General features: G+C 32.7%; 1 non-coding gene and 1 pseudogene across 2 annotated transcripts; one reads left to right on the top strand and one right to left on the bottom strand.

Annotated features, from left to right (window-relative positions):
• Positions 1–1,705: 1,705 nt before the first annotated feature.
• On the top strand, positions 1,706–1,793 carry TRNAY-GUA (transfer RNA tyrosine (anticodon GUA)). Its single transcript is given in 2 exon segments — positions 1,706–1,742; positions 1,758–1,793. It is a non-coding gene; the product is annotated as a tRNA-Tyr (tRNA).
• Positions 1,794–2,697: 904 nt separating this feature from the next.
• On the bottom strand, positions 2,698–4,775 carry LOC146950409 (scarecrow-like protein 32 pseudogene; annotated as a pseudogene). Its single transcript, XR_015027532.1, has one exon. The product of XR_015027532.1 is annotated as a scarecrow-like protein 32 pseudogene (transcript).
• Positions 4,776–6,841: the final 2,066 nt, after the last annotated feature.

Raw genomic sequence — 6,841 nt, 5'->3', positions numbered from 1 at the left:
CAGGGCCTGGGCTGAAAAATTGCAGCCAGAATTTTTTCAAGGCTTTTTAGCCCGGCCCGAAAAAGCCCGCAGCCCGTTAGGGCCGGCCCGTTCGGGCTCCGGGCTGCCCGCCAGCCCGCTAAAAAATACAATTTTTTTTTTGTCTTTGTGTGTTACTTAATTGGTCTTCAAGATAATTCTTGACCCTGCTCAGCATCCAAATCTCACATTTGAGAGAAGAATCAACGGTCCCTAGCTTGATGTATGTATACATCAACTACTCCAATAAACTCATATGGATTGGACACTACAACAACTTCTTTTCCATTGACCTCAATGTCTTTAGACAAATGACTAGAGCTTTGTGTTAAAACATCAGACTTATACTTCTAAGTGATAGTATCATTACAATTAAGTAATATTAACTATGTAGTTCTTTTTCTGGAATAATATTCAACAGTTACTTATTATATGGAAATCTGGATGAAATTTTGGCAGAATGATAATTGTTATTTATTCAATTTTAAAAGCATTGAAAGCAATATCTAAGTAATGCACAAACACATATTTCTGCATGCATCATATGAACAAGTTGTTTCTTGTTTGCTTTTTGACTAGAATGAAACATCTATGTTGTCATTGCTATTTTTTATTTGTATAGTTACTGTTGTCTTTTTCTCCATAGCTTTGTTTATGTACTGTTATTTTATTTATCCTATCATGTAATTCCTAGTAATTCTGTTCATGCAGTTCCTATACCAGCGATTGCTTCTTTTAGGAAACTGAAGAGGCTCAGTAGAGACCATTTATTTATTGCTGCTGCACTGAAGGATAAGATCTGTGCTTAAAGAATGAAAAAAAAACTAGATACGTGCGGGCCGGGCTGGCCCGTTAGCCCGGGAGCCCGTATAGGGTCGGGCCCGGGCTCATTTATTCTAGCCCATATTGAAACCGGGCTTTTTAGCCCGGCCCTAAAAAGCCCGTTGCCCGGTCGGGCCGGGCCTAAACGGGTCGGGCCGCCCGTTGTGACAGCTCTAAAGTAACCTATGCATAGCACCCCTCTTATAAAAAAATTGTTTTTTTCCCTTCGTGAAATTTAGTTTATTTAGCCTTTTTTGCAATAAGATGTCACAATACACGCCTCTCTCACCACACCATTTTTTTTTGTACAAAAGAGGGTTTGAGGCCCAAAAGGGAAAAAAAACTAAGTTAAACGTCGATTCTTAGGCATACCAGTTCTAGAAATATCATAAAAAAACGAGACTTTTAAATTCAATAGGTAGAGATTCCAAGCAAACAAATTCCAAGAATCTAAAGATAGGCTAAAATTTCCTATCCATACAGCACATATGTTGTCTTCATGCCAAGTGTGCAGGGCCGGCATAAGGGCCAAGCAACCCAAGCAAGGGCTTTAAGCCTCAAAATTTTGGGTGAAAAAAAAAGCCTATAAAAAATTAATTTGGTTATAAGTATACTATATAACAGATAAATTACAGACATTTGCATAGCTTAATTGATTACAAAAAATGCCTCAATTACTCTTAGTCATAAACGATAACCATTATTTGAGTGTCAAAACCTTAAAGAACCATACAACAACATCAAAAATGTAAAAGAAAACAATATGATAACAAAACAATGTCTTATTAATGTAAAATCAATTTCACAGAAGCATAGTCTATCAAATTAACGATATAATAGAATCCATGTTTGTTATAACCAACAACCGACCTTAGCTCAGTTGGTAGAGCGGAGGACTGTAGTGGGTAACCCCAGATATCCTTAGGTCACTGGTTCGAATCCGGTAGGTCGGATTTTTTTTGTCCTTTTTTTATAATTTTTATTTCCAACTCCAAAATTTACTGTCTTATCTTAAAGTTACACAAAACAAAATTCACAAGAGGAGGGACCTCTTAAGTCTTAACTTAACTATGGACCCCCTTTACTGGAATGAATGGGTATATGAATTTGCATACTTGCAATAATCTATGAGTTATCATTATCAACCCTTATATACACCAAAATATAATTGTTGTTTGGCCTTTTCATCTATAGTACATTTTAATATTGATTATGACTACTCATTGAATTTATTTTTTCAGTGGTCCATTTTTATATATACTCAGATCTATAAGACTGTAACCAACCAGTTATATAATTAGAACTACTTAAAAGAATAAAAATGGGTTTATAGTTCTGGTACGTATTGTAAAACATCCTATTAGTAGAAATATTGATTGACCGTTGTTTGGCTTCTTTTTTTGTTTTTGACAGATATGTTTAGTTTCATTTTAAGAGAAATCCAAATTTCTTGTTCAAAGAGAAATCCAAATAGATTCTAGATGTGTATACTTGATTTTGACATGTTTAAATATTAATCGAAAGGAATTGAATATGCTTCTATGATTGATTCTATTAGAAGCTAGAATATGTAGTTTTTTGCTTTTACGGCTGATTTTAGCAATGAAATTTTCGTTCAATCCACTTTATATGAATCTATTCAAAAATAAATCATTTTACATTCAACTCACTATTTAATCAACCCTTAAAAAAACTCACTTTTTAATCAAAATAAATTTTTATTAACGCACAACTAAACAGCACACTCAATCTGCATGATGTTTATTTTTCATGGTAGAGGAGCCAAACAGGACATATGTAAAGAAACAACAAACTATTGTTTATCACAAAACGTTACATGAAAATTCATACCATCAATTAAAATCTAATCATGAAGGTTATATTATTAGAACTGGGCAATACATAATAAGATAAGATATTATTATTACAACCACTTGTATATACCCAAAGCTCTGAGTAGAAACAAAAGTAAAGCTGCATAAAAGGGAAAAACATTGCTAAGAGACAACTTTGTCTCATATAAAGGACAACGTACATATTTTATTTTCCTTTTTGCCTTCCATGTGATCCATCAATTTGTAGAGCTTCTTTACACATTTGCCACAAGAAAATAATTCTGAAAATGCAGAGCCGTTTTCCCTTCCAAGTCAGATTAATTACAGCCTATATGTCTCTCCTTGGACCATTTAAGCAATACCTCAACCCATTCTAAGGTAGACTCAATTGCTTCTTAAGGAATTCAAATTCTCTACCATCATTACATTTGTATAGTCACGTCGTAACGACTCAAATTTTAAATTTATTTTTAAATTTATTGAATTTGATTTTCAAAGTTTAAAATATGAGTCGTCTAGATTTCAGATCGAGAAATTCAGACATATTGACTTCGCGACTGCATAGATATTTTGATTGTAGAGGAATCTAAATCCACGATCTACGACACACGTGCATCCATGCCGATATGATCCCGAATTTCACTAGGGACCCAAGCGGTCGCAAACACGCAGCTATTTCCTTTCCATGTAAGAACCAACATGCTTTCTTCTCTTTTCATTCCCCATCCACTAGCATGTTCATCAAGCAAACCCTTGACTTCCAAAACAGTTTCCTCACAAAATGGAACACTAAAGTAACCAGCATTTTTCATTCTTTGTGACATTTGCATCCCTGACTCCAATCTCTCTATCCTTTGATGCCCTTCAAAGCTTATAATATTCTCAATTTTTTGTCCTATGTCAGATTCAAACTCTGTCCTTTGACAACTATCTTTAGGCAAAAAAGTGTCCAGTGCATCAAAGGGTATCCATAAATGGTTAAAAGAAGCAGTAATTCTTGATGTTAAACTTGATGCACTAAGATCACAATCCTCATCAACCAATAGCACTATTTGAGGGTTAAGTCCTTTAACTAAATTCATAAAAGCATCTCTAAGTGAAATATTTTGACCCTTTCTATCATCAGATAAATAACGTAACCAATTTTGGCAATTTATAACCAAAGCTTCATCTTCCCTAAGATTCAACATGCTAGGATTCAAGAGACTCAACATTGATTCAAAATGAAAATTTGTTGATTCAATATTGCTCAAATCTTCAGAAGTCAATGAAACATTATCTCCAATAACATTAAACTCAAAAGGGACATCCTTAAATTTTGCAAAATTACCTAAACGTTGACCTACTTCATGTATTGATATGTTAACCAAAGGAGGAACCATAGGCCTAAAAGATGGGACTGTGATTCTAAGTGAAGGAGGACCTTCTGGTAATTTAGCCAAAGAATCTATAAAAGTAGGCCATTGCATACAAGGTGTTATGCTAAAATCTAAAATATGTACCCTTTTGAATCCCTTAATTGATTTGAAAATTTCATTGTTGGAAGCACAAAAACCAAACCTATGCCAAGGAATTAAATCAACATACCCGGCGAGTTCGGTAACCGACATCAACCTTCTTTGAATTGTGTAGTTACTTCCTTTGAAATTCATTGAAGTAGGACAAATCCTTGAAGCTCTAGAGATTAATGCTCTTAGAAACCATGAAGTGAGTCTTTGGTTAGTGTCACCTAATGGTGAAGCAACGTTGTTTAGGACCCACATAACTTGTTGAGCTAAGGTTATATCATTGCTTTCCAAAGCACTTGCACAATGGAGTAAGAGCTTTTCAATACATGCTCCATCTAAGCTTCCAAGACACCCTTTAAGTGCTTCTGGTTCAGGAAGAGGAGGAGTGTTTTGGTGTGTGTTGAAGAGTGTTGGGTTTTGAAAGGAAATGGATGTTGCTGCTTTTAACTCAGCTTTCATGTGAACGTGCATGGTAGAATTGGAAAATTAAAGCTAGGGTTTATTATGTGATGAATTATGTAAGAAAAGCTATTATATTGAGATATGATATAGGGTAGAAAAGCAGCATGAAAGGGAGGTTGCAGCTATAGCTACTATATGAGAATCTTGGAACCTTATTTATAGCAAAAGAAGGGGCTACAGATTCAGTATAGAGCCAAATCTTAGGGTGTGTTTGGGTAAATGCAAAAGTTTATCCCAAAACAACCAGAGTCGGTGGCCATTTTCGGCATGTTTAGAGTGTGGAATCACACATATCTTTTTTTAGGGCATAAAGATATATATACGCTAAATAAAGTTTGAGAAAAGAAATTTGTAGGTCCAAATACTATTGGACAATTAATTTTTCTTGTCAATTTATTGCTGTTTCATTTATTGGGATGAGTTTGACAAAGTAAATTGAAATTGTTAAAATTCTATATATTTACCTTTACAATTTCACAAAGATAGATAAAATATCGAAAATATTTTATTAACATTAATATTAATGAATTATTAATGATTGAAAAATGTTAAAAAAAAAAAAGTCATCAAATTATTAATAGAGCCTTTTTTTTTAATTGGCTCACACATAGTATCCTATATCTCAAAAACGATCTTTTAGAGTTTAGAGTTATGAATGTATGTTTTCACCTTGTTGAACGTATTAGAGAGATCTCATAACTAAAATTAATTTAATTTATTATTTTTTTACATTTTCCATGAGTAACTCAATTTTTTCTAGAGGTATATTTTATAGCAATATATCAGTGTTTTGTCAAAAAAGAAAACGATATATTAGAGTTGTGGAGTCAAAGTGTTTTTGAAGCTAAAACAAATACGCTCAATTGTGCTCAATTTCAAATCTTATTGTTCATTGTCTTGGGTATGTGTATGACTACTATTGCAATTAAACAACTAAATCGGTAATATTACCGTCACAATTTTTTGTGTGCTGATAATAGTTTTATTTTATGTGAGTTTGGCTTCGGGATTTCACCAAGTTCAAAACATGTTAAAGGTTGAAAAAATGTTTACAAGTTACATTACCGTCAGTCACAATTATAGTTTCAAATCGTGTATATATATTTCAAAATCATTTTACGATTAAATCAACGACATGTTTAATGAATTATTGGTAACATTGTGGGAGAAGTCACTTGAGGGTGAGATGGTCAAACATAGACTCTAACTAAAAAGAATTCCCCTTTTAGATAATATATTGGAGAAGTACAAGTTCAGAATGAGCAAAACATCATTCATGCAACCCAAATTTGGCGGTTTCTTGATCTTTTTATTTAATAAGCATGATTTGTTTTGTAGTAATTTTTGAATAGATTAATTTTGTTTTTAGTAGTAATGATTATGCTAATTACAACTTAATTAAAACACTAGGTAACGAATAGGTTAAGAAGGGTATACTAGCCGGCCCACTCTTGTCGAATTTGTTTTCATGAAATCAATATTTTTTTCAAAACAAGATCCAAATTAAGTTTACCGTAACTAATTTGATTTTCCTGTTGCCTTCATTCTCATACTATACGTAATAATACACCTATTTAATTATATAATAACTGATAATGCAAAAAAATAATATTATACAATAACTAAGCTGTGCCATGAGATGCCAAAACTAAAGACAAATCAGAACTCTACGTACAATGACTGATTAATTATTTGGGTCGCTTTTATGTACGAGTAGTAACTCTACGTACAATGACTGATTAATTATTTGCGTCGCTTTTATGTACGAGTAGTGATATTTGTACAACCATTTATAACTTTTTTTTTATTGATCAAAAAAGAACATAATGTGAATATGAGAGAGATGTCAATAAGATGTCACAAAATGGTTGTACAAATATTATTTCTATTTATGTACCATTTTGGTTTTGTCTAACATAAATAAATAAAAAATTGTCTTGCACGACACATTAGATCAATACGAATCATATTTCATTTGATTTAATGGTAAAAACTAATGTGTTTATAATGCAAGACTTATTTCATTTGTAAATCGTATATAAAACTAGTAGTTATCCAGTTTTATCCATGGATAGAGTCTTCTTTTCTCTTTGTTTTGAAGAAACCTGTTTGTAAGAGTCTTGCTCTCTTTTTGTTTTGAAGAAACCCACTTGTAATAATAATAACTAGTAAAATAAGCACACATAATTAGACAAG

Source organism: Medicago sativa, chromosome 2 (assembly GCF_051527215.1).
Source record: "Medicago sativa cultivar Bolivia chromosome 2, Bolivia_mono, whole genome shotgun sequence".
NCBI classification, from domain to species: Eukaryota; Viridiplantae; Streptophyta; class Magnoliopsida; order Fabales; family Fabaceae; genus Medicago; species Medicago sativa.
Note: the sequence above shows the minus strand (reverse complement) of the source record. Positions and strands in the feature narration are given on the sequence as shown.